Source organism: Castor canadensis, chromosome 12, assembly GCF_047511655.1.
Source record: "Castor canadensis chromosome 12, mCasCan1.hap1v2, whole genome shotgun sequence".
In the NCBI taxonomy this organism is placed as follows: domain Eukaryota; kingdom Metazoa; phylum Chordata; class Mammalia; order Rodentia; family Castoridae; genus Castor; species Castor canadensis.
The window spans coordinates 17087769-17115233 of NC_133397.1; the positions used below are offsets into that span (position 1 = coordinate 17087769).

General features: G+C 42.1%; 2 protein-coding genes across 13 annotated transcripts in view; one reads left to right on the forward strand and one right to left on the reverse strand.

Annotated features, from left to right (window-relative positions):
• The window catches only part of Pum2 (pumilio RNA binding family member 2), an 84147-nt gene extending 82421 nt beyond the window's left edge, over nt 1–1726 (reverse strand). For 9 of the 12 annotated variants that reach the window (XM_074049239.1, XM_020156622.2, XM_074049243.1 and 6 more), the window contains exon 1: nt 1401–1557. The gene's annotated coding sequence lies outside the window, so the exon portion shown is untranslated. Of the gene's footprint in view, nt 1–1400; nt 1558–1707 lie in introns of those variants that run through there. The other 3 variants (XM_074049241.1, XM_074049240.1, XM_074049236.1) reach the window with 2 other exon arrangements.
• A 5-nt stretch (nt 1727–1731) lies between these two features.
• The window catches only part of LOC109681731 (b(0,+)-type amino acid transporter 1-like), a 72402-nt gene continuing 46668 nt past the window's right edge, over nt 1732–27465 (forward strand). The window contains 1 exon segment of the mRNA XM_020156581.2: nt 1732–2299. The gene's annotated coding sequence lies outside the window, so the exon portion shown is untranslated.

Here is a 27465-nt window from a genome sequence, read left to right on the forward strand (position 1 = left end):
CTAAACAAACAAAAAAACCTCAGCTTATTCTAACAAGCAGACTGCTGAAATGTAACTTTAATTTTTAAATTAGTGTGGTGTAACTTTTTCTGTGTAACAATAACTGTACTCAGAAACGCAAAACACGGCTCTATACAACTCAATTTTCACCACAAAACTGGAACTTAAAAAGCATTCTTACAATCAGGGAAATGTTATCAATTACTTGTTGACTGTATACATGATGTAAACCATTTTATAAAGGCAAGATATTAAGACTAGTACAAAAAATGTATTAACCAATTAAAAATATTCAACCTTGTATTTTTAACAGGATTCCTAGCCAGAATGTCTTAAATCATCCTCCAATACTCCAGGTCACATGGCCTATTAAACACGAATCTAAGCAGTGAACAAGCTTTTTAAATGCTAAGGTAACTCCCTTTATTAAAATTGTTTCCTTGACACACAGTATCTTTACAGGTATTACGTTCCTTTTAAGCGTTTAAAAGCCCTTTCCCTAAAAACCTTTACCGAAAACTTGCGCCATCAGTTTTCTTTAGTAAAAACCTAAGGTACTGTCTGGACACGATTTGTCTTATTGGATCTAATATGTCGAAATTCGTTCCCTTCCCCACAAATTAAATGTATTAGAATGAAAAGCCACGTTAACCTTAAGAAAAGTGCATTTTCTCCAGCTATGTTCTCAGAAGAGGCACTAAACTTTCACAAACGTGTTTGGGCAGAAAGCTTTACACAATTTATTTTTCCAAAATCCGACCCAATTCGGATCTCAAACTTGCTAAACACTTGAGGCCGCTAATCCTTTCGTTTGGTTTTAAGTTACAGGTTTTTCTGAGCACCGAAAACTGTTCCTCCAACACACACAACACGCCTTCCTAATGGCACCTGAACTAGTCGAACCCAAGTCCCTGTTGTCTTTCATCCACTTCGGGCCCTCGCGCACCCCCACTTGTCTTCACAAGCCCACTCCTTCCGCTTCGCCCACTTCCACCCTCGCACGTTTTTCTGGGTCCACCAGGCCTACCCACCTCCCCACCCCTCGCCCGTCTCCGAACCCAAAGCCTGGGGGCGCAGACGAATCGCCCGGGCTCTAAGCCCAAGCCCGCAGGCGCCGAGGAACAAGCAGGTCGGGCCCGGCCAGCCCTGCGGAGGGCGCGGGGGAAAGGAAGCGGGAAAGCCGCGAGCGCAGCGCCCCCTCCCCGCGCGGCGCACACCCCCTTCCGGCTCCCCTCCCCCTGCATTGTGCGAGCGGGCCCAGGCCGCAGGCGGCCCGGCACCCGCAGGCCCGTCCTCCCTCCCGCTGGTGGCCTGCTCCCCACGAGGCCGCCACACAAAGCTCGGAGCCGACCCCTGCGGCGCCCAAGGACGGGAGAGGGAGCGAGTGCAGGCTGACTTACGGGGCTGCTACGGCTGTGCTGCCTCAGCCGGAGACACCGACCGTTGGGCACCGGCGGCGTCGCTCTTGGCCGTCCTCCCCCTCCTCCGCCTTCGGTGGCGGCAATGTCTTCTTTCTCCTCCTACCTCCCTCCCCCCCACCCCACCTCCTCCTTCTCCTCCCCCTCCTCCTCCGAACCACCGAAGTACCGAGGGTGAGACACAGAGACTCACAACAACATGGCTGCCACCGCCGCCTCCCCTCCCCTCCCCCCCGCCCACCGGGCGCGCGCAAGGCACTCCGGGAGAAAGGGGAGGGGGAGCACTCACCGAGGAACGGCGCCTCTCAGTGGCTCACGTCCCTTCTCCCGCGCTCCGGGCGCGGGCCGGAGACGGCTCTGCGCGTGCGCACGCACCCTGCGCGCTCGCGCATGCAGGCGCTCTCCAGCCGGCGCTCCCCCGCCCTCACTTTGCGGGCTTCCAGCTAGGTGTAGCCTTCTGCTGCTTGCGCTCACCCCCTGGGCCCTGAGGCTGTGATGCCCTCCCGCAGCGCGCGCGGGGCTCGGAAGTCGCAGGCTTGGAGTTTCCGTGCGCTGCGTTCTCCTGTCTTCCGGCATGTGGCCTCGACTTCCGAACTCGCGCACCCTCCGCGACAGCTCATTGTTCGCTGCCGACTGTGGGTACAGGTATCGGCGCCCGCGTCCCCCGCCTTGGGGTGCTCCTCACACTTCGCTTCCGGGATGCTGGTACCTTCAAGAGCCAGACCTTAATCCGGCTTTGCCTCTCTCTCCACCCAGATTTTGGAGATGCATTTGAGGGTGAAAAATTACACCCTGCAAGTGGACTGTCATTTTCCCAGAGGCTGCTCCTTGGGCTAGTGGAGCCAGCTCAGCAGATTATGGGCCCCCAGTGCTTGGCCTAGGTAAGCACAAAGGAAACCAACATGGATCTCCAGTTGGGCCACTGCTTTCTCTCTCATGCTGTGTGTCACAGGCTGAAGACAGTCCCCTCTCGAGGGCTTGTTGGAGGCTAGTTGGAGACCCCAAATCTGTCCCTCCTGGCTTGGAATCTCTGCAGAAAATAGTGATAACTCCGAGATTTGGACCCAACTCGTGGCCACTCCTTCCCTTGTCACAGCGTATGAATTATACATGATAAAGCGTACAGCTCCTGGTTCTCCTGACATTGTGGACTTTATAAACATTCAGAGTCTTGTTTAATCTGTCTTCCCTAGGCAACTATAAAGCCCACCAGCGCAGAGACCGTGTGTGCCTTGTTCCATGCGGTGTCCTCCAGTATCTGTTAAACACATGAGTTCATTTTTCATTACTACCAAAAGTGTCTGAAATCCATTTGTCTTAGTTTTGTGATGCTTTAACAATATCAGATTGGGTAATTTATAAGGAAAAGAAATTTCTCACCAGATTGGTAAGTCCAATATTGAAGAGCCACCATCTGGCAAGGGCCTTAGTACTGCATAAGCTCATAGTGGAATGAGGGGCTGAACTTGCTTTTAGAACAAACAATCCACTGGCAAGATGACTTACACACTCCCTTCATAACGACTAGTCAATTCTCCAGAACAGGACCCTTATGAGCTAGTCATCCCTCTTTAGGCCCCACCTCCCATACTCTTGCATTGGGAATTAAGTTTCCAACACAAGAACTTTGGGACACACGTTCAAACTATAGCACCATCTCATGCCTTTACCTCCTACCCAAATTTCAGGCTTCTAAATATTTCCACTTGACTATTATTTCTGTCATCAAACATGTTACGAACTGAAGTAACACCCATCTCCTAACCCCCATGTCTTGCACTGTCTGCACTATTGGAAATGCTACCACTTAATCATTCCCCAGAGTACTCTACACCATCTTTGTTTCTCGCTCTTCCCCACTCCCTACAAGGATAACTTGCCAAACCTTGCAGAGTTTTACTTCCTAAATATTTCTACAGACAGCCCTTTATCTCCCACTTATACAAGCCTTACTTCCAAGGACTGGATTTCTGTAGCTGGCTTATTAGCATTCCTGTCCCCCTCCAATCAATTCTCACTGCCACTTAAAATGCAAATCCAACTCATGGCACTTGGACCTCTCCTTCAAGCATTGTCTCCCTCTCTCACACAATAACATCTCCCAAATGTTATCTGTTCAGTGTTAATAGATGTTCCTTTAAGAAAAACACCACAGCTGGATATTAAACAGCTGCAATCCCAGCAATGAGGAGGCCAAGGCAGGAGGTAGAGCAGCTGCCTAGCAAGCGTGAGCCCCTGAGTTCAAATCCCAATACTACAAAAGTCCTACAATCAAGTAACTATGGGAGGTACTGGGATGTATACATTTTGTCTCCCTCTGAATGCACAGAAGCAAGAGACTGCTATACCTTGGGAATCAAGAGCTAGAAAAGACACTGGGACATAGGCAGAACCAGATCACTGGGCTCCCCCTCCACTGGGCTGTTAACAGCAAAAGAGTCTTTACATACAGTTATTCAGTCTGAGTGAAAATAGGTGGACCATTAGCGGCTGCTCCTCAGAATATGGTATTGGGACTAAAAGACCCTAATCTCCCCACAGGAAGCCTCTCAAATCTGGGATCTTTTGGGCTGGCTTACAAATAAGGAACCTGTAGAAAAGAGTAGAGTTAAGAGGAAAAAAAAGTCCTGATAATGTTTCTCTTGCACTTGTTCCTGGGTCTGGCTGACTGCCTTTGTACGCGTGCCTGGAAAATCTGTGTAATGAATTCTGTTTTGTTTTGTTTTTGTTTTTTTTTTTGCTGAAGCCGGATGAAGTTAGTTTCTTCTATAACCATGAGTCCTTACGAAAACCTGTGTATACACTATAGGTATAATTTGGTGCTTACAATATGCGAGCACTTTCCATACATTGCCTCATTTAATGCTCCCAATATCCCCAGGAGCAAGGCCAGCTTTATGGCAGTTGCACAAGGCCTCACTTAGAAGGGTCTACAGTTGATTTAATGCTCGTCATCTCCCAGAAAGTCTTAATGGTTTTTGGAAAAGCAAACCCTCCTTTTAATTTTGCACTGTGCCTCACAAATTATATAGCCTTTCTTTTCTGCCTGTGAGGTGTTATTTCTAGTTGAGAATGGGTTTCTTTACTACAGGTAGACTTCTTAGCATCTTTAAAATTGAAAATAGGCATTGAAAAGATCCAAGTGAGGGGCATAGCATGCAATATTTCCTGGCCAAATTTGATCATAGAAGACTCTTCACAGAGAATCTCTTATGGTTTTATGTTGTGTAGGACACAGATTAAGACCCAACCCTTTGATGATCTGACTCTGCCTATCTCCCAATCTTTGCAGCTTGTGATTCCCAGTGCATGGTGAACAGTTTCTTGCTTCTGTGCCTTCCCATATGCTTTGCAATCTGCCATGCTCATTAAGCGCTTCTGATCATAATTGGCTTCTCTTTAGATTTACCTACAAGGAAAGAATGCACTCCTCAGCTAATAAAAATATCTTGTGTGCTTGGTGGTTAAGATGGACATTGTAATTGACACCTCAGCAGCCATTCTAATCACCAGGGAGCTTGTTACAAATGCAGAATTTGGCGTCTCGCCAGACCACTGAATCAGAATCTGCATTTTAACACGATTCCTGGGCAATACCTATACACAGTATAAGTTTGAGAAGCATTAGTAAGCCAATTACAGAAGTTCCATCAGGCTTACTAGAAAGTGATTCTGTAATGGGTGTGCCTCATCCATTTTGAACCAGTGAGACCCAGAAAGGTGCCAAGCCAAAACATCTGAGGGCAAAGAAAGCTGTCTCTTTCCTGGTTGTAAACAGTATCTCATATTGCCTCAATTCCTACTGACAGGTATCTTATGACTGCAAGAGAAAGCAGACTGGGGCCGGGATACTGTAGCCTACTCAATGTTTGTTCTTCCCTTCTTCCTCTTAGTGATCCACCCAAAGGAGGGTGGATCCTCCTTTGGGCTGGGGGAGGGACAGAATAGTGTCCTAACTTTCCAGCCACATGCCTTGCATCTTGAGAATGATCTAAATGGTCAAGTGATTCTCAGCCAGAATTTCACATCAGAATCACCTGGGTAACATTTAGGATTATATCAATTCCCAGGTCTCTCCCTCTGAGATTTTGATTTAATGGGTCTGGGCTGAAGCCTAGATATTGGTATATTTTAAAAGCTCCTCAGTGGTCATAGTATGTAGCTATAATGGAGAACCATCAATTTAGATAGCTCACATCTTAGAGCATAATGCCATTTTAGTATATCCTATGTAAATGCCCCTTTCCCACTGGGACTGATTGCAAAACTTCTTGTAAACTTGCCCTATAATTTTATTATCTTTATAAAAATAATACAAGCCTTTAAAAAACTCCAGAAATTCAGAAAAGTTCTAATCATCTCAATTTTACTATCACAGAAGTTGTGGTATCCACATTTTGTGAGCACCCATAACTCACAAATACAGATAAAGAGATGGATAAAGAATGACATCAACAGTAATAGATTCCTGCGCACACTATCTTTTAAAGTATTTTTAAAGGAAAGTGCTTTAAAGTATTTTTAAATACAGTATTGGATTTATTATTTAAATTGAACAAAAAATATTGAAGGAACTGCTCAGATACATGTTACTTCACAGGAAAGACTGATTCATAATAGATTTCTCAAATATTAAGCAAAATTATAAAAATTACTATTAGGACAGTAACTTTTCAAACTGTATTTCAACATCAGTTAGCACTGAAATCCTTGCTATTGAAGATAAATTAGCACTTTCTGTCACTTCTGTGTACTTCCTAATTTTTTACTTTGTCAAGATTTATGACATTTACGTTCTAGTTTATCCAGCAATTCCCTAATAATTTGTCTTTATTTCATTATTTAAGTGTGTTTGTCATTCACTGCTTCTTTGTTTCTCACTGCCTCATTTTAGTTAGGCAATAATGGATTTCATCATGTATCAGTTAGCCTTTACTTTTTAAAACCATTCCCAATAATCACTTATTAGATCACAGTTCTGTGAGTTGGTGAGTTGGGCTGGATTCAGCCAGGAGGTTTTGTGGTTCTCTCCTGGCCCACTGATACAATTGCATTTGGCTAATGACTTGACTGGGGCTAGATAATTGAGGTCTGGCTGTCAGTCATAACACATGGTAGCCCCTTCAGCAGTCTAGCTCAGGGTTGTTCATGTGATAGCAGAGTGGGAATCAAGCTGAAGGTTTCTTGAGGTCTAGGTTTGGAGCTCACAGAATACCCCTTCTACCATAACTTACTGTCAAAACTAATCATAAATCCAGCCCAGATTAAAAAAATAAAGAAACCAAAGATGGGTGTATTCCTGTAATCCCAGTACTTGGGAGACAAAGGCAGGAAGATTGTGAGTTCAAGGCCAGCCTGGGTTATATATTGAGACCCTGTTTATAAATGTATACATACATATATAAATACATAAAGAAACAATCTTTTGATGGGAGGAGCTACAAAAATGTGTGTCCATTTGTAATTTTTCATGACAGACTCATATTCCCTGAGTTACTTCACATTTGAAAATGCCTTCCTATTGTTTGTTTGTTTTTGTGGTACTGGGGATGAAACCCAGAGCCTCACACATGCACTCAACCATTGAGCTACATCTCCAGTACCTTCCTGTTTTAAACAACAACTATTTTGGGGTCTTGCTTTAAAAAATTTTTTTTCACCTAAAATTTTGTCAACATTGCTCCTATGGAAAAGTCTGAGGCTAGTTTGATTTTAATCTACTTAAGTTTTTTCCTCTACTTTTTGAAGTTTCCTATCTTAACCACAGTGTGTCTCAATATTAATCATTCTCTGACATTTTCCTGATATCACAATTTAACACTGATATTTGAAAAGGAAGTTCTTTTTATCATTTCAGGAAAATTTTTCTGCATATTCTGAATTTTTTTCTGAGTTATGATAGATACTATACTTCAAGGATTACCATTATTCTTATTTGAAACATCTTTGTCCTTCCACATGGGTTATCTTCTTGCTAATTGCCTTAGTATCTTTGCCTTTTTCTTCTGAATTTACTATGATTAACTCAAACTTTTCTTCAGGTTACTAATAAAATTTGTGAAGTACTAAGGATTCACTGCCAAGTTGTGCAGTAGTGCAATCTAATGGAATGTTTTGTTTACAATGTTTCTTTAGCTCTGCAATCATTCTTTTCATCTCATTTTGAGATTTTTATGAAGTCATTTGTACTGATTATTAATCTGCCGTTTCTCAGTTCCAGTTTTTGCAGTGTTCAAGTTGGGATTCTGCAAACTGCACTTGTTTACCAGCTAGCTCCCTCTTAGCCTCTATAAATAGTGGGCAGCTGGAGAGATACTGGAAGGCAGGAGAAAGGAGAAGCCTTTTGCTCCTTTCCACTTGCATATGATTCCTGTCAAGAGTGACCCCCAAAACAGCATGTCCGCCCAGCTTCAGCAGCTGGTTCCTGTTTTTAACTTCTTTGCACACTCCTGGAACTGGCTCATGGCACTCCTTCTCCAGGCCCCTGAGCTATCTGCAGCAACCAGCGCTCACTTCCTCAGAGGTCCATGTCCCAACATCTTATCATTCACCCCCTTGCCTCTTATCTTTTTGTCTAAATGAGTCTCTTTTAAACAACATTACTAGCTCTTATTTTTTAAAACATATTTATTGAGCTAGAGTTAATGTAACATATAACTTATTCACTTAAATATATGGTATTTTGGTGCAATACATGTATTTCAGTTTCTTTTTTAGAATATTCACAATCTATACAACCATTACCACAGTTGACTTTAGAATATGTTTGTCACTTCAAAAAGAAGGCTTTCACCCCCATCTCTCGGTCCCCTAAGTAACCCCTGATCTACCTCTGTGTGTGTGTGTGTGTGTGTGTGTGTGTGTGTATGTGTGACAGGTTCTCGAAATGTAGCCCAGCTGGCCTCTAACTCAAGATCCTCCTGCCCCAGCCTACTGAGTGCTGAAATTACAAGTATGTGCCACCATACCACTAATCTACTTTTTATCTGCATAAATAATTTGTCTGTTCTGGACATCTTATAAAAATGTCATTGTGTAAGATTTTATGTGATTAACTTTGTTCACTTAGTATAATCTTTAAAGGTTTATCCATGCTAGAGCATGTATCAGTGCTTCATTCCTTTTATGTCCAAGTAGTATTCCATTGCATGACTATTACACTTTTTGTTTATCCGTTCATCAATTAAGGAACGTTTGGGTTATTACTATCCTCATGTTAAGAATAATGCTGCTGTGAACGTTCAGGTACAAGTTTTTGTGTGGAGTGCCTTTGTTCTCATAATACATTTCTTTCAGATGGGTTCTCTGTCATTTGTATGATGTGTTCCTCCCATTCTGCCTGCAGTATGTCTGTGAATGGAAGGGCAACTTTGTTTCTTGCCATTCAAGACTACCATGAGCAATCCTGGTACACTTTCTTTTTGCCTTGAGCTACTGCAAGTGAAATCTTTTTGACAGTTGTCTTACTCTTCTGGGACCAAAATGACTTCTCCTCAGAGCTTCATTTTGAATCCTGAGTATAGTACATGGTAGATCCACCTCTCTGTAGCCTGAGTAAACCATAGTGGGAGAAGGGAAGAGCTTAGTCATCACTATGTTGAATTCTTGCTTGACAACCTAGATTGTGGATCTCTATTGAGCCTAGCCAAGGCCTGGGTTACTCAGAAGGTCTGTTCCACTCCCATGGACTTTAGCATAGTTTTGTTTTGTTTGCATTACTAGAGTTTGAACTCAGGACCTCACACTTGCTAGCTAAGAGCTGTACCGCTTGAGCCACTCTTCTAGCCCATTTTTGCATTAGGTACCTTTGAGATAGGGTCTCATGAGATATTTGCCCAGGCTGGCTTCAAACTACTATTCTTCTTCTGTCTGCCTCCCAAGTAGCTAGGATTACAGGAGTGGGCCACCAAGGCTCAGCCTGTAGCATGTTTCGCCGACTAAGAATACCATGGACAATGCCAACCTATGGTGACATCTATACTGCCTCCCACTATAGACCATCCTAGCAACCTGATCTGTTAGACTCCTGTCTCAGTACTAAAATGAAGATGAACTCTGAGCTTGCCATAAACCTTCTCCTTCTACAACAGCCCAATTTCTTCAGGATTTGCATGCTTTGGTTTATAAGGAAATGTTTTAGTGCTTACAATCTGATGGACTTCCATGACATTGAATAATACTTGCTCTTCAAGAGAACCATCCAGTCTCTGTAGAGGGATTTTCAAAAGCTTTCACTTCCTATCCTGAAGTACGTCAATTTCTTTTTCTTTTTGATGGTATTCTTCAGAACAACATGGCTCATGTGGGCTTCCTTGAGTTCCACTTCTTTGTCTAAAAACCTGTATAAAATGAAGACCCCAGTGTTAGTTAAACATTGACTATCTGTTGTTCTTCCATGACATACAGTAAAACATTGGGGATCTGAATTTCAGTGTTGAGAACAGCTGTTCTAGCTTAGATGAAACTTTTGTGAGTCTGTGCATGAGACCAGATCTGGTATAATCTTCTATGTTCTGTTGACCTACGAAGGAGAGGCCAACTGAATGTTAGAGGAAGAGCCACAGGCATTTTCCAGTATATAAGCATGTCTGGATAGGGTGGAGTTTTCTTAACTTGTTATGGTGTCTGGTGGTGGTGGTGAATCTTGTCTGACTATTATTATTATTTTTCTTTTTGGTGGGACTGGGGTTTGAACTCAGGGCTTGTCCTTGGAAAGCGGGTGCTCTGCTGCTTGAGCCACACCTCTAGCCCATTTTGGCCTGGTTATTTTGGAGATGGGTTCTCACGAATTATTTGCCCAGGTTGGCCTTGAACCACAATCCTTTTGATCTCAGCCTCCCAAGTAGCTAGGATTACAGGTGTGAGTCACTGGTACCCAGTTGACTATTCCTTACATTTGAGCATCACTTTCCTTGACTTAAAATAGAAATGGTCTCTGACTAAAGCAAGAACAAGACTTTATCAAGCAATCCTATATTATCTTAGACATAGCACGCTTCCTTAATTCTCAGAGCATGACCTGCATACAACTGGGGTGATTCTCAGCTTAGGAGAAGGTGAGTCAGGGAGTCAAACTATCCTCATAAATTAAGAAATAAGTCACTATTAGCCCATAATGCCAAGGAAAATCTATTGATATCTTCTACTTTATAGACAACTAGGTATGGACATTTTGAAAGTAGCTTTTGTTTTCTTATTTTGTCATTAAACTACAGATACACTACTATAGGAAAAATATATACAAAATATTGAAAACATCTTGGTTGTGCAGCAGGACTGGCTTCAGTGTTTATTGTCCCCTGTGTGTTGTGTTTAAGAATGGCTCTTCTCAGAAGATACATTAGTCTTGTTTTCTGTTGCTATAACGAAATACCTAAAGCTGGGTAATTTGTAAAGAAGGAGATTTATTTAGGTCACAATTTTTGAAGCTGAAAGTGAAAACAGCATGGCCCTTGGTGATGGCCTCCTTGATTGTGTCATGTCACAGTGGAGATCATCGTGGTGGAGGGATATTGAAAGGGGCCATCACATGGCAAGACAGGAAGCAAGAGAGTGGAAGGGAGCTCTTTTATAACCTACTCTCATGGGAACTAACAATTCATGAGACAGGCAGCACCCTCAATGACCTAATTACCTTGCACTAAGCCCCACTTCTCAGCATCATCACACGTCCAAGCTCCCAACACATAAATCTTTGGGGGAACATGCAAATCCAAACCATAGCAGAAGGGGTTTAAGATATCCCAGCTATTGTGAAGTTCACAGAGAGGCCTTTTCAGGTTGAAAGTAGAGCTGGCCTTCAGCATTTTATAGAACATATTAGAGAAAAATCTTCTTTGAAATATAGATGTAAGCAAAAAGTAAGTATCCCTATTCATTAATATGGTCATGTAGTTTGAAGCAAGAGGTAAACATTCGAGAACAGACTCCACTGTATGAGACAGTCTCAGTGTTGTGCCCACAAGAAGGAATTCTCAGAGGAAATTGCTACACTCTTGGCCATATTAGTTAAAGATTTTCACCAGCTTCTGAGTAAGGAGAAATGAGTCCAAGGTTAAACCCTTGTTTTACTGAATGATTCATGTTAAAATCCTAGTACGTACATCGGTCAAAACAAAGTGAATAACTGCCTTTCAGGCTGCTGTTTTAAAAACTCATCTGTGCATTCCATATGGTACATGCATATCCCAACGTACACCTGTAATGTCACCCTCTCTGTGTGCAGTGTACTCACCTGCTCTTGCACCCACATGTCCACCATCAGTGTCATAGTCCTCATTGTCCCCATCAACATGCACATCTGCAGCTACACCAACTTCAATGAACCACTGGACCAGAGCCATATTGCATCCTTTCTGATTATCTGGTTCCTGATTTCCATTTTCTTTTCAGAGAAATACAAGACCCCAGAGTTAAAATCATTTCTTTGTGGCTGCTTCATTCTTCCTATTTGCTTAGATCTGAGCCATCCCTGGAATCATCCTTGACTTTCTTTGATTTTTGTTTGTTCTTGTTTTTTAGTGCTACTGGGGTTTAAAATCAGGTCCTTGCCCTTGCTAGGCAGGCTCTCTACCACTTGAGCCATACTCTCACTCCCCAAATCTAGTTTAGTTTGTATCCAACCAGTGTGTTCTTTTTTCTCCTTTAATTAGTGAGTTGACTTAGTTACTTTTTATATTTTTAAATAGCTCTTTTTATACAAATTTTTCTTGGATTTGTTTTTTTCCTTAAAATCTTTTTTATTTTTTTTTTCTGATGGATTTCCTCTAACATTTACTTTTATTTTCATTTATGTATTTGTTTTCAGACAGGTTCTTGATATGTAGCCCAAGCTAACCTCAAACTTGTAATTCTCTTGCTTCTGCTGCCTGATTGCTGGAATTATAGGCGTGTGCCACCACACCTGGCTATATTTAACTTGTAATTTGCATAATAATTGTACATAGTTGTGGGGTACAATGTGATAATTTGATTCATGTATACAATGTGTAAGAGTCAAATCAGGATAATTAGCATATGTCACCTCAGATGCGTCATTTCTTTGTGGTGAGAAAAGTCAAAAACCTTTCTTGTAGCTATTGTGAAATACACATTATTGTAATGTATATTTGTTTAATGTGACTATAGTCACCCCACTGTGCTGTAGAACATTAGAATTTATCCCTTCTATCTAACTATAATTTGTTAACTGTTAGCCAACCTCTCCCTACACCCTTCTCCTCTGCCCCCCCAACCCCTCCCCACCTCCGGCCTCTGCTAACCACTCTCTACTTCTATGGATCAACTTTTTAGTTTTCACATGATTGAGAACATGTAGTATTTGTCTCTATGTCTAGCTTATCTCCTGTGTGTGCCTTTAATAACTTAAGCCAGGCTGTGTCGCTTCTGTGCTCAGAATCCTTTAATGGCTCTTTGTGTCTTTGTGTCCAGAATCTGTGCCATGACCTTCATAACCTGGCTCCCACATTCCTCTCAAGTCTCATACCTCTCTCACCCTCTTTCAAGCTACACTGGATACATGCTGTGTCTCAGACACATCAGGTACCCTTGGTTCAAGGTCATTAGTTTTGCCTGGGCCATGTTCCTCCAGCTTTATACACAGCTCACTTCCTCAGGGTTCTGCCTAGATTCACTGTGTGAGGACTTTCTCCAAATGCTCTTCCTCCTAACACATCCACATTCAGATCCTTCCCAGCCATTCTGTACTATCTTTCTCTGATTGATTCGTCTTCTTAGCACTTATCAGCAGATGCCAAATAACCTAAAATGTTTTTTGTTTGCTTATTGTCATCTTTCTGCACTAGAACAGAGGCTCCACAAGAGCAGGGACTTGGTTCTGTTTCCTGCAGGGCCCCCCAGCTCTTGGACAGGGCTGGCTATTGTATAAGGGGGAATGAATGAATTAATGTCTTCTGGGAAGGCATCTACTTGTCTTGCCCAAGCATCTCTGGAGAAAAGCATTGGTGGTATTTCCTTAGACCCTCTGTGGAGACTTCCAGCAGGAGGCCTCTGTCCCACACATGCTGCTATCTGCCTCTGCTTCTGCTTCACCACAGCCATGAGTTGCCCCAGGAAAAAGAGGCTGAGCTGTGGGAGAGATGATGCTGTGAGCTGTTTAGAATGCTGTTTGAGGAGTGCGGGCACCATGAACTGAAGTCATCTAAACCAGTCTGACTGGAGTGAGACCAGGATTCCAGCAACCTAGAGACTCATGGGGACTCCCAAACCCTGATTTTGTGCACTTGCTTAGGAGGCTTACAAAGAGGTGTCAGGCAGGCTTAGAGAGTTCTTGTTGAGGCAGGGATGGGAATGAGGCACCTTCTCACTTCACGGAGAATATGGAAGCTGTTACCTGTTTTGCCACGAAACCAGCTGCAGGTGAGCAGGCCCTATCTTTATAGAGTCCTGCATTAATTTGACCAATATTTACTGACTATGTGCCAAGCACCATGTGGGGTTGATATAGATCATATTAGCCTTTGAGTGCTCTTAGCCTCACCCAGCTGTTTAGGATGCACACTCAAGCGTTTACAGGTGACATCACCCCCTGTACCCTTCAAGGAAAAGACAGCTATCACTCAAGCCCTGCCATTCCCAGAGTCATACAGGAAGTTTAAACTGGCCCTTTGGCCCCCGTGTCTAAGGAAAATGGATTGGAATCTTATGGGTTGGGACAACCTGTAAGACCTTGGAGTTGTAATGCTCCTCCCCAGATTCTTTGGCACACCATGGCCTTCAGGTCTTAGCACCTAGGGCACCTCTGCTATTGCAGAGGGACTGAGGTTTCCTGGGATATGGACCATAGGAGCCCCAGGGAGGGGCATTGGTCAGCTCAAGAGAGCGTCCAGACCCTCTTGAGCTCCCAGTCTTCCCCCTTTCTTCTTGGGGGAGGCAGCAGCAGGAATGGAGCAGAGCTGCTTCTCCACATCCGGTAGAGATTTCCTGCTGCCTGTGCCACTGAGGCTGCTGGTGACCTGAGGAGGCATGTGCAGCGTCCAGAGGTTTCCATCACTGCTCTTCATCATAGGGACTTTCAGTCCCCAGCTCTAACTGCTGCTAACTCCTTGATAGACTGACACATGTATCTACCACATGTTGCCCTGTGCTCTGGACCCAGAGCTCTACTTGTTGACAACCTGGAGTCTGCCCCTGGCAATGGCTGTGGCTTGCCAGGAGAACCTTTTCAAGTGGGAGTGCAAAAAATGGCTCAAGATATATTGCTATAGGGTCAGGTATTTTGAGGGGGCCATGGCTGTGGTTGAGGAGGTCCCTAGTAGAGATAAATGAGGGTCAAATTATCAGCCAGACCTGTTGAGAATTTGGAATGGAGCTCAGCCCTTAAAACTGGAGCCCTCATACTGACACCCTGACAATAGCAGAGGTTCCCTAGGTGCTAAGACCTGAAGGCCATGGTGTGCCAAAGAACCTGGGGAGGAGCATTACAACCCCAAGGTCTTACAGGTTGTCCCAACCCATAAGATTCCAATCCATTTTCCTTAGACACAGGGGCCAAAGGGCCAGTTTAAACTTCCTGTATGACTCTGGGAATGGCAGGGCTTGAGTGATGGCTGTCTTTTCCCTGGAGGGTACAGGGGGTGAAGTCACCTATAAATGCTTGAGTGTGCATCCTAAACAGCTGGGTGAGGCTAAGAGCACTCAAAGGCTGATATGATCTCATTTCCAGAACTGACCACTCCCTACCTTGCTCATCCAAACCATCCTGAGTTATGACAGCCTGGTAGGCTGCAATTGTCTTCACAAGAAAGATGCAATGATGGCATTACTTCAGGTCACCTCTAAGGGTGCTTCCAGTCCCGCTGCTCCTAAATTCAAAGGAAGAGAGATATGATATGGGCTTTCAGAGAAATGTCTTCTGTATAAGAACTTGGGGAGCTCTGAGTGTAGGGCCTTCCTTTTTCAGGACATATTCCTTCAGGGTACTTTGGCAAGAACCTAAACAAGCTGTAGGACTATTCAGAAGTTTGTAGTCTGGCTGCCAGGGATGTGACTGAGCATCAGTTTCTCTGACAGGGAAGCAGGTAAGAGGCAAGGAAGAATAGATCATGGGCCTCCAAATACTTGCAGGAGGAACTTATTGATCTGAGCTTCCATCTCAGAAAGAGAGGTAAGAGGTTGAAGAAGACCTCGTTGTTTTGAACCATCAAGTTTTTTGTTTTTGATTTTTTTTTTAAACCTTATTTGACAGTCATAGGTTGCTGAGGTCTGGACATTTGGTAACACAAGCAGGACTGCTCCAGCGCTGAGGTGGTAAAATAATTCACAAAATCAGGGAAATTTCTGCCAGGAGCCCAGCACCTCAGGCGCCTCTAGTCAGCAGTTTTGGAAACATGGAAGACAGCATTCTTGGGACAGACACTGGTATTTTCATGAGGAGCACCATCTCTGGAAGCCTTTCCCGTAGGGTCATGAGTCAGGATAAAAAGGGATGGGGGCAGGAGGATCATGGAATGAAGTGATTGTTGCTGACTGTGGTTGACACATTTGGTATGTGAGCAACTGGGAGATACAGACCTACGGGTGTGAATGTAACATTTTCTATTTGAGACTGACGAGTGGGGAAGCGCAATGGGAGGACTGGCTCAGGGCAGTCATAGCCAGCAAGCCTCAGCCTGCCCTGTCTCCCAGACCAAGAAAACTCTGAGGCTAGGCTGGGCCTCAGAGCAGCTGGCTCCATCCATTTCCCTAATATTTTCCTGGCAGTTATCAGCTTTGCAACCTTACTCTCTACCTGTGTTTTCGGGGGACAGGCTCTGTTGACCAATGTGGGGGGAATCAGCCTACCTCAGATGCCAATCTTCCTGTGGATTTATGGGCCTTTATCCATTTCCTGTGGATAAATACTTCCAAGTCTATTATCTCCCTGTGAATGTGGGTTGTTCATACATTAATAAATCCTCACAGGGGAGGGATCTTAGAAATTACTGGGGTATTTACTTTAACACCTGATAATTTCCTTTCCCCATTTACTTCTCACTCCACATCTAGTCATGTTCACTGCCCTCTCTCTGTTACACTCCAGGGTCTGAGATACCCCATGTGTGCTGATCTGAACAGAGCAAGACTGCATCTTCTACCCTCTGTCTACTAGACTTTTCAGGAGAAGGTTTAGATGGGAAATTCTATTCCACTGGAAGTGTCAAATGGCACTTTACCCAGTCACAAAGCTTCATAACACGAGCAACGAATATATAACCAGATAGCAACTGGTTGTTATCGTGCCCTAATAATGCCTATCTAGTGACAGTTTCTTCTTTGCTTTGCCCACTCTAACCCATAATTAGCAATTGAGTTCATTTAACTTGCCTGTACAAGACCCTAGAGCCAAGCAGTTTTGACTTGCACAAATAGGTTCATTTATTTTGGAACTTTTTTTTTTTAGTTATCTGAAAAAAACACAGAACATCACTGGTCAATTAAAGAATAACTATAATTTCTATACAGCTACACTGTCTAATATGTTAGCAAGTAGCCACATGTGTCTGTTTAAATATTTTAATTTTAAGTGAGTAAAATAAAAAATTCCATTCCTCGGTTGTTCTAGCCACATTTCAAGTGTACGATAGTCGCATGTGGCTTGTGCTACTGGAACAGAACGTTTTTGATGTCACAGGAAGGTTTTTCTTTTTTCTTCTAGCCCAGGAAGTTTTATTGTAGATCTGTTCTGGAGTGCCATTCTGCCACTAAATTCAATCTCTTTACACTGTGGAAATGATGAATACAAGTGCGACTAATGAAAACATTTTTGTCCTGGTCTTGTCTACATCTTCCTCATCCTTAATTCTGATGCTTTCTCCTCTGGGTCTCTCAGCCCATGCTGTCTGGCTGGGAATGAACACTTCTAAATATTTTTGCTCATATGCCCATTATGAGAATTCTGTCTTGTACCTACCTATAGTTGCTCAGAGTTTATATTTTAACAGAATCCTCTTCAACTAATTCTCTACCAATTGTCTTAGAGGGTTAGGAGTTGGTACTAAACTCCTTTTTTTGGAGCTTGACTGACTTATGCTGCGATCATGAGGTCCTACATTTATACAAGTCTCAATAAGGTGCCAAACAGAGAGTCAAGGGCCCCAGAACCAGTGTCTTTAGAGCTTGTCTCTGGTTTAGACTCCCACAGTCTGCTGTAGTCACTAACTCTTGCAGGGGCTCAAAACACCTGCCCCTGCAGAACCAGGTTGCCTGATCCAACATAGTACATAGGATTTCTGATATGATGAGAAGTAAGGAAAGAGATGGTGGAGGGAGTGGGGGGGGGGGTCAGGGCAAGGGCTGGATTATGGGGTCTACGGAGGAGGGAAATAACCAGTAGAGCATCCATTGTGGTTCTGATTGGCTCTGGCACCTTCATGTCACGTGTCATGTCTGGTCCCACGTTTGTGTTGGTCTACAGGGACAGCTGTGGGGCCAACCTCATTGTCTGGGCAGCCTGTGGCTTCCTGAATGTACTGGGCACTATGTACTATCCTGGATCAGGCAACTTGGTTCTCTTTGAGGTAAGGAGGTGTCCTTTTCATTGATATCTTACATTTCCTTGGCTCCTTTGCTGCTGTATCTCTGGGCTTTGCTGAATATGTACTGACTCCCTTTTATCCTGGCTGCCTCCTACTGCCCAGGGCTATGGTCAGGCTTCAAGACTTCCTGCTGAATAGATTCTCATGCTGTGCTGTGAACATTCTCACATTGATTGAACTCACTGTGCTAAGCTGTCCCAACATGCAGAAACCCTCCTCACCTACTCAGGCTCCCACACCCCTTGCCAGGCTGCCCTCCAGCAGGGACACTCTCTTACTCTACATGGGTTCTGGTATCCCAGGACAGATCATTCTTCTACCCAGATGTCCTTCTTCTGCCCAAACTCGAACCCTGCTATTTGCAGGGCTTCTGAAGCTTTCCATTCCTCCTTATGTGCATGTCTTTTTTTTTTTTTCCTGCCACTAAATGGCTTTTGGACTGCTCTGAATCCAAAGGAATGAGAAAAAGAAAGAAGGCTAGAAAGAAGAGGGATTATTTCTTATTTTGGATAACTAATGACTTTGTATTTCTATAAATGTTGGCAATGATCATTTTGCCAGTTTTCTCTTGAACACAGTATGTTAGATTGCCCTTTATTTCAGCAAAATTTTCTTACACTATTTGTTCTGTTCAGTTGTTTTGCTTTTGTTCTTTGGGGATTCCACTGATGTCTTGTCAGATCTTCACTATATGTCTTCTCTATGTATTAATTTCTTTATAGCTCGCTTTAAAACTTTGTGAGGTCGGGGTGTAGCTCAGTGGTAGAATGCTTGCCTGGCATGCAGAAGATCCAGGGTTTGATCCCCAACACTGCAAAAAAACAAAAAAAAGATTAAAACTATACATCAATACAGGTTTTACTTCTATTGTCTAGCTTTCTCAGTTGTATTTCCGACTGTATTTTATACCCCCTTGTGCTCCTCTACTATTTTTTTTTTTTTCAATTCAGGGGCTTGAACTCAGGGCCTACACCTTGAGCCAATCCACCAGCCCTTTTTTGAGTTGGATGTTTTCAAGATAGGGTCTCGCAAACTATTTGCTCTGGCTAGCTTCGAACAGCAATCCTCCTGATCGCTGCCTTCTGAGTAGCTAGGATTACAGGTGTGAGCCACAGGGAGCTGGCTTGATCCTCTACTTCTGATTTCTGCGATGTTGCTTCCTTTTGTCGTATACCTCTTTTCTGAGTTCTGCAAATGTGTAAGATCAAATTTTATTTTCTCCTGTTTCCTCATAATTTCTACTCTAGGACCATATCCTTCCATCTTTCCTTCCTTCCTTCCTTGTATTCCTTTTACCTAGGTCATTTCTTCAGTAAGTCTTTTTAAGTAATGACAAAATGTTTGGTCAGACTTTTCATCTATTCATGACAACTTTTTTGGTGATTCTTTTGTATCTGGCAAGTTTTGCAACAATTCCTTGCCTTTTTCACTTATATCAGTGCTGACTGGCTGCCTTTGAATCTTTCTGGCTTATCTATTTGTTAAATGATACTTCAGAAAAGACACTTTTGCTAGAATTTTTCTCATGTTGGAGGTTGCTGGGTTGTTTCATTTCCCACGGTCGGTTTTCTATCCTGTCCCCCTTAACTGTTACAGCTCTTATTGTATGCAAGAGGTAATGATTCTCACTTCAGGTTGAGCCTCCTGCCTGTAGGAAGTTTTTTTCCTGGTGTTTTCTGGTTATCTGCTGCCCTTGGACTGTTTTGATTTTTTACTCCAAACCCTTTCCCACCCCAAGAGGCCTCCACAACATATTACCGTCATAAATATTATGAAGTAAACTTAATAGCTTTTGGCGGCCTTTGTGCATTTTGTCTCCTAGTCTGGCTGAAAATGATGTGTGCATTTTTTTCCATTGATATCATTTATACCATTTCTCCCTTTCCCTCTCTCTAGTGGTACTGGGGTTTGAACTCAGGACCTCATGCTTTCTAGACAGGTACTCTACCATTTAAGCCATGCTCTCAGTTCAATTTCTACCATTTTTCTTTTGCCCTTTCAGTACTTTATGTAGTTGACAATTCTTAATATTAAATTTCTCCTGTTAATAAAATTGAGCTGGGGATGTGGCTCAGTGTAGAGCACATATCTGGCATGCAGGACACCCTGGATTTGGTCTCCAGCACCACGCAAAAAAATGCTTGCATATTTTCTTATGTCCTTTTAGTATTTTTGCTTTTACCTTAATTTTTTAACCCCCTGAGGAAGGGTCTTGCTTTGTAGCCAAGACCTTTAACTCATAATCCTCTTGCCTCAGTCTCTCATGTGTAGGATCACAGGTGTGTGTCACCTAGCCTGGTGCACTTGTTATTTATCATGGTATAAGATATGAAATATAAATATATCTTGAATTTTTTCCTAGATGGTAACAGAATTTATTGGATAATCCATCTTCCTCCCCACTGATTTTGAAGGTCACTGCTGTCATTAACTATTCATATGTTGGTCTAGTTCTGTATTTTTAATTTTGTCCCATTGTTCTCCCTGTTTATTCATGTGCCAGTATTACAATTTTAATTACTTTAGCTTTCTAACATATTTTCATATACCACAGGGTTAATCTTCCTTCATACTTTTATTTAAGAATTTCCTTGGTTCTTGTTTGATTATTTTCCATAAGAACTTTAGAATCAGCATGTCTAACCAATTGATGAAAAATTAATCTTCCTAACTAAGACCATGGTTTGGTTTTTCCATTGTTCTAGTTCTTGCTCTCTTTCTCTCTCTCTTTCCTCCCTTCCTTCCTTTCTTTTTGTGCTTGCAAACAGGCACTCCACTGCTTGAGTTACACCTCCAGTCCATTTTACTCTGGTTGTTTTGGAGATGAAGTCTTGCAAACTATTTGCCTCGACTGGCCTCAAACTGTGATCCTCCCAACCTCAGCCTCCTAAATTGTTAGGATTACAGGTATGAGCCACTAGCACCTGGTTTAGGTTTTTTCCTTCTGTCTTTATCAAGAATTCAAGAATTTAAAATGTACCTTTCTCATTAAAGTGTAATTTGTATTTCTATGATTATTGAGGAAGAACATCTTTTTATAGTTGAGCTGGCCATTTATTTCCCCCTTATTTTGTGAATTGCCTGTTTATAACTCACTGCCAAAATTTTAACTGGGCTAGTTTTCTTTTTCTTATTTATTCATAGATGTTACATAATTTGATACTAATCTGTTGTCAGTTACAAAAATACTTCTTCCAGTCTGTAGTTTATGCTTTAATGGTGCCATTAGATTCTTAAAAGTTTATTTTTTTCATTTTTAGTCCTTATTATAACACATAATAATTATACAAATTAGTGGGTATCCCTCAGACATCTACATTTATGCAGATATTGTGTGTTCATCATATTCACCTTCCTTTCTGCCCTCTCTTGCCCTCATCTCTGTCTTCTCAAAAAGTTTAATTTTAAAATATAATAACACTCATCAATCTTTTCCTTCATGGCCAATGTTTTTAGACTCCTTTTAAAAAAAGAAATATTTTTCTACTTAAGGTCAGAAAGATATTTTCCTTAACATTTTAAAGTCTTATATCTCATATTTAGTGTTTTAATCTGTATAGAATTTAAGTTTGTATATAATATTAAGTAGTAGTAAATTTTATCTTATTTTTCAACATGGTTATTGAAAATGTGCTGCCTGCGTAGTCTAAGTTCCCACAAATGTATGTATCCATCTCTGGGCTTTCTGGTCCACTCCTTTGCTTATTTTTTTCCCCTATACCAATATCATACTATTTTAATTACTTTTGCTTAATAATAAATCTTGGTATCTGAGTCAAAACTCCTCATGTTGTTCTTTTTTTCTCCCATATTTTCCTAGATTGAAATTTCACTGGATTACAGAGTAATTTGAGGAAAATAAACATCTTTAGACCTTTCAGTCTTGCTATGTAATAATATGGCATATTTCTCCATTTATGTAGTTCTAAATACTTTCAACAAAGTTATGAAAATTTCTTTGTAAAGGTTGCAAACTCCTTTATTAAGTGATTCCTAGGTACTTTATTTATTTTTATTATAATGGTATATATTACTATTTTTAGTTGTTTATTCTTTCCTTGATCTGTACCTTTTGCTATGTGTGTTTACAGTTCTTCCTACATGAGTAATGAAATCCACCAACAGTTCTGATGTTGGACTTGGCTGTATATTTTGCTATGGACTGTGGAATTTGGGTAGAAATGACTGTGTATCAATTTGAGGCTCCCTTCTATGTATCTGTGGAGTTTTAATTCATGGAGATGATTGAGTACCAACATGGGGAGGCTAAAGCCATTGAAAGAAGAATTTATTACTTACTACATTAGTCAGCTTTCCATCACTCTGGCAAACCATCTGAAAAAATCAACTTAAAGGAGGAAAAATTTATTTTGGCTCATGGTGTCTAATGTATCAGCCCATGGTCTCTTGGCTCTGTTGTTCTGGTCCTGTGTCAAGGAAAGACATCATGGAAGGGAGCATGTGGTAGAGGAAAGCTGCTCACCTCGTGCTGGTCAAGGAGCAAAGAAAGAGCGAGGAAGAGGTGTGTGACAAAGTACATTCTTCAAGGGCATGCCCTTTGTGACCTACTTTCTCCAAGTAGGCTCCACCTCCTAAAGTTTCCACCACTTCCCAATAACCCATTAACCTAAAAATCTATCAATGCATTAATGAAGCCAGAACCCTCATGATACAATCTTTTTCTAAAGCTCCACCTCTGAACATTGCTGCATTAGGGACCAAGCCTTCAACTCATGACTTTTGGTGGATATTTCATATCTAAACCATTACACTTACATTCTCCAAGAGAAGGAAACATGTCATATTATACAGTGCCATAGGAGACAGCACCAGTTTTGGTCAGAGGGCAAAAAGAAGTAAGGGAAAGGTTTAGGCCGCATTCTTTATTGGGGTTTCCATAGGAAAAGCAATGCAGGGCAGAGTAAGCAGTTTAGGTTTGACTAAATAGCTTGAATAATTCCAACATACTATAAAGATCATAGGGATGGTCTCTAGTTGCCTGGAACCTGGTCATGGGGTGACTTAGGGAAGGGGAAATACTGGTGGGTGTATGGTAAAAGGAGATGATTGGCTTGCATAGAGAGGCATGCTCCCAAGTAAATTGTTTACTTTCTTTGGGATTTAGCTAGCTCTAGGAGGGGTGGTCTGTCCCCAAGTCTGTAAGGCCTCCAAATGTCACAAAATCATGAATACAGAACATAGTGACTGAGTCATAGGATGAATTGTGAATTCTTGCTTGCCCTTTTGTGTACTTACCCTGGGAAGATGCACTCCAGGGGATGGCTCAGGGGTCTCAGAAGGATGAAAGACACCTGGAACAGAGCTGCCTAAATGCAAACCTGCAGTTTAAAGCAGTTATCCCAGGACAGGTCTGCTGAACTCTAGCAACCTCTGGGAGTACAAGGATGCTTGTTGCTTCAAAGTTTGAGATGGTTTGAAACGGTTCATTAACCAGCATTGTTGTGGCAATTGATTACTGACACAATTAACATATTTTTACAAAATTATACTTTCTAAGTTATTATAATTAGTATATTATGTTTTAAAAATTTAACTTTAATTCTAACGATTTAATTTTACATAGATAACTATATAATCTGTGCACAAGAATAATTTTGTCTTTTTCATTTTCAATTTTATTTTATTTTTATTTTTGTTTACTATACAGGTTAGATTTCCAGGACAGTACTTAATGGAAGCAATCAGTGATTGCAGTCATTTTTGTCTCATTCCTGACTTTGACGGAGATATTTTATACATTTATTACTAAGTTTGAAAAAAAAATTAAAATGTCATAAGAACCAGGTGACAAAATTCTGAAGTCTGAGGAAAACTCAGCCACCAAGGTCGTTCTGACCTAGCAGAGCAGGTTTCTGTGGACTTCTAACAGCATAAGGATAATAAGTCCGCTCACAAAGCCTCTCCCTTCTTATTGCATTCTTACCTGGAATGTAACATAAGTGACTGACAACTGGTCACTGTCCTATGCTAGTCTTATCAACTGGTGCATTTGTAACATTTGGTTTGCTGCAACTTCCTTATTTTTTTTTGTAATTTTAATTTTTTTGCTGTGCTAGTTATCAAACCCAGGGCTTTGCACATACTAGGCAAGTGCTCTACCTACCTCTGAACTATATCCCCAGCTCTCTTTTTATAATCTAAACACCCCAGATCCTTTGGACGCACTTATTTTCGGCAACTAGAATTCATGTTTTCTCCCCAGGTGCCCATCCTCCTTTAGGCTTTGTTCTTACCTCAAATTGTCTTTTAGGTTGACATTTTGTGTCCATGAAGAGACCCTGAAGTGTGACTCCTCACTTCCCAATAGTTCTCTCTAGAATCAGCTGTAATACCAAAAATTGAGCCCATAGTGCTATTCAACTCTAGGGTTCAGTCAGAGGCCAAGGAAGAACATCTCAGAATCCCAAGTCTCCTAGATCTTTGATTGAGACTTGGCTGTTTTCCAGAATTAAAATAGAGTTTTGGCTTTGCAGAATAGACACTGCTTTCCATCTTCCTTTGCAAAATATTTGAGTCTCAGTTGAGTGCAGGGTGGTTTACTGGTAAGGGTCCTAAGGTTTTTGTTTGGGCCAGTTTAATATAAGCACTTTATAAACTGCATTTTTCTTTTTCTTCCTTCCTTCCTTCCTTCCTTCCTTCCTTCCTTCCTTCCTTCCTTCCTTCCTTCCTTCCTTCCTTCCTTTCCTTCTTTCATCCTTGTGCTTTGGATCTACCATTGATTGATACCAACTCTCTGTAGTCTGACCTCAATAAAAATACATGAGAGTAAATCTTGCACTGAAGAAAAACAGAGAGATGTTGCTCTTTCCAGCCCCAAAGTATACTAGGCAACTGGAACCTTACTGAAAGTGTCAGAACATTGGTCTGTGACAAGAGTTTCCTAGGGACCCCCACCAGAAGAATGTTTTTAGGGAACTTTGCACTCATCTGGGAGGTACACATAAAGGTTGATCACCTGGCAGCTTAAAGAGCACCCCACTTACTGTAAGGTAATTGGGTTTCCAAGACATAAAAAGGCAAAATCAACTTTAGAGTGATACATGGAGAAGTGAAACTCACAAACAGCAGCCTTGACTCAACACATAGCCCTGGCTTGGTCATTCTCAAGGGACTCTAAGTTATGCTCATCAAAGCAGAGTCTTCCTTTAAAACTCCAGGTGGTTTTGATATAGGGAGATGGAGAGAATAGGGAAGGAAAAACAGTAAAACAAGTAAAATGTCAAAATAAACTGTCACAGATTGGCCCCACAGAGGACTGTATTCAGCCCTATTAAAGCATGTACTGGACCTTAAAGGCAACATATGTTGAAGTATCACTAACAAGCTGGTACAATGGCTCATGCCTATAATCCCAGCTACTCAGGAGGCAGAGATTGGGAGGATTGCAGTTCAAGGCCAGCTCATGCAAAGAGTTATCAAGGCCCCATCTCAATCAGTAAGCCAGGTGTGGTGGTGCTGTTAAAAATATCTCTAAGATATTGGAGTGTCACAAGAGAGATGACACTACTCAGAAGTCAATAGGTAAGGCAAAATTTACTTCTGCAGAAGGGTATACACCAGGGAGTCTGAGAGGTATGCTCACCAGGGCAGGAAGTCCACAGGAGTTTTATCTGACACCATGCTGTCCCTCTCCTGCTCCTGGATTGGGCAGGTTTTGGGCTCACACTCTACGTAGTTGGCTAATTAGAAAAGGGCCAGGTTAGGAGGAGGCTTTGGGTCCAAAGAAGTTTAAAAAGTTCAGAGAAGCAAGAACTGATTTTGGTTATCAGCTCTGGAACCAGGGCATCTAAGGGAATTCTTGCCCCAGTGCAGTTGAGGATAACAACCCTTTGTTCTTAATAGAAACTTTTTATCATATTAAGCTACAAGTCCATGAAGCGAGTGTATGGGAAGCAAGTTAGTAAAGCGGTTATTACTGATTAAATTCTTTGACAGAGAAGACCTGACCTAAGCTGATTCTTACAATCCCTCCCCAATTTTTATTTACAGTTCTTTTCTTTAAACTTAGCTAGCATTAATTGACTTTCTTGTTTGACTGTGTCTAATGAGAGGAGATTGTCTGGGTAAGAGACAGGAGTCTGTTTGGTGAGTGTGGTCTCAATTAGTCTTTGGATGAGCCCTCTCATAGATGCAATGAGACAGCACCCTTCTCTGGTCATTAATCCTAACACAATTATCAGGGAAGTGAAAATGGATACCATCATGCCTTTCCATTTTCCAAACCATTGTTCCATCTAGCTATTAAATGGGTCATCTACTCCAGAACTTTCTGCAAGTTCATTGGCAAGAGTAGTTAATCCCTGTAAAGCCTTTGTAATGGTGCCATCAGGTGTGGTATAATTGGGGATGAAAGTACAACATTGACCTCCTGTCATTACACAAACTCCTCCCTTTTCTGCTAACATCTGTCTAGGGCTAATCTGTTCTCCCATGCCATTTGGCTTGTGTCACCTAATTGCTCTGCTATTCCATTGATGGCATCTCTAGTGTAGTTAACAAATCTCTGTTGATTATAATAGAAATAATTGATCTACTCTACATTTTCATTGACTGTGGACTACTATAATAGTACTGACTCGAAGGCTTGCCGCCATTTGATTTCTAGCCTTGAATTCACTGGGGGCCTCTTAGGGGAGGCCTCCAATGGCAACTCTATAAACATGTGGGTCAAATGACCTCTCTGGAGTCATCCCTTCTGTATTTCTTTTATTTTGGCATTTGAGTCTCCTTTTTGACTGGATGGGTTGTTGAAATGCCAGGGTGAAAGGGATAGCTAATTGAACCAAAGTACAGGTTCCATTCCAATTTTTCCAGAGAATCTCAAGCAAAGGCCCTCTGTAGTACCACCAGACATCTGCTCAGGCTTTGGCCAATGCATTTTGGTTGCTAATCTCATTGAAGAATTGACCTCCATTATAGCTGCTCAGGTTACCCATGAACATGAATGACTCCCCACATACCTAGAGAGGCACAACGCATAGTTGGTGTCAGGGGATAGGGGCCTGAGGGTTCGAAGAGTCTTCTGTCTTGGACCTTTTACTGCTGGAAACGGTAATGACAAGGTCTTGCAAGACTCATTTCCCCAGGCCAAATCCTCCTGATATAGAGATATCATGCATGCCATATCATTAGGGTCTGAGGTCCTAGGTAGGGCTAGACAGGCATTGAAGCAGATAACCTGAGTGTTAGAAGCTTTAGCAATATTTATAACCAAATTTGTAGGGTACATCCTACCTTGCATAGCAAGAAGCCATTTATAATCTCCATAGAGCATAGGTAGTACAGACTGAGCACAGGAGATAGCACTTAAGATTACCAGGCAGGCTCTCACAGCTTTTTTATAGTCAGTTTCATAAGGTCTGTGTGTGGAGTGGCCATCCATCATTCTCCTTGGTGAGGATCAGGAGAGGTCTTGGCTCTGGTGTAATGGGTCCAACCTTATTCCGCCATTCGGAGAGCTGTCTCAGTCATAAGTAAAACTTGCTAAGATC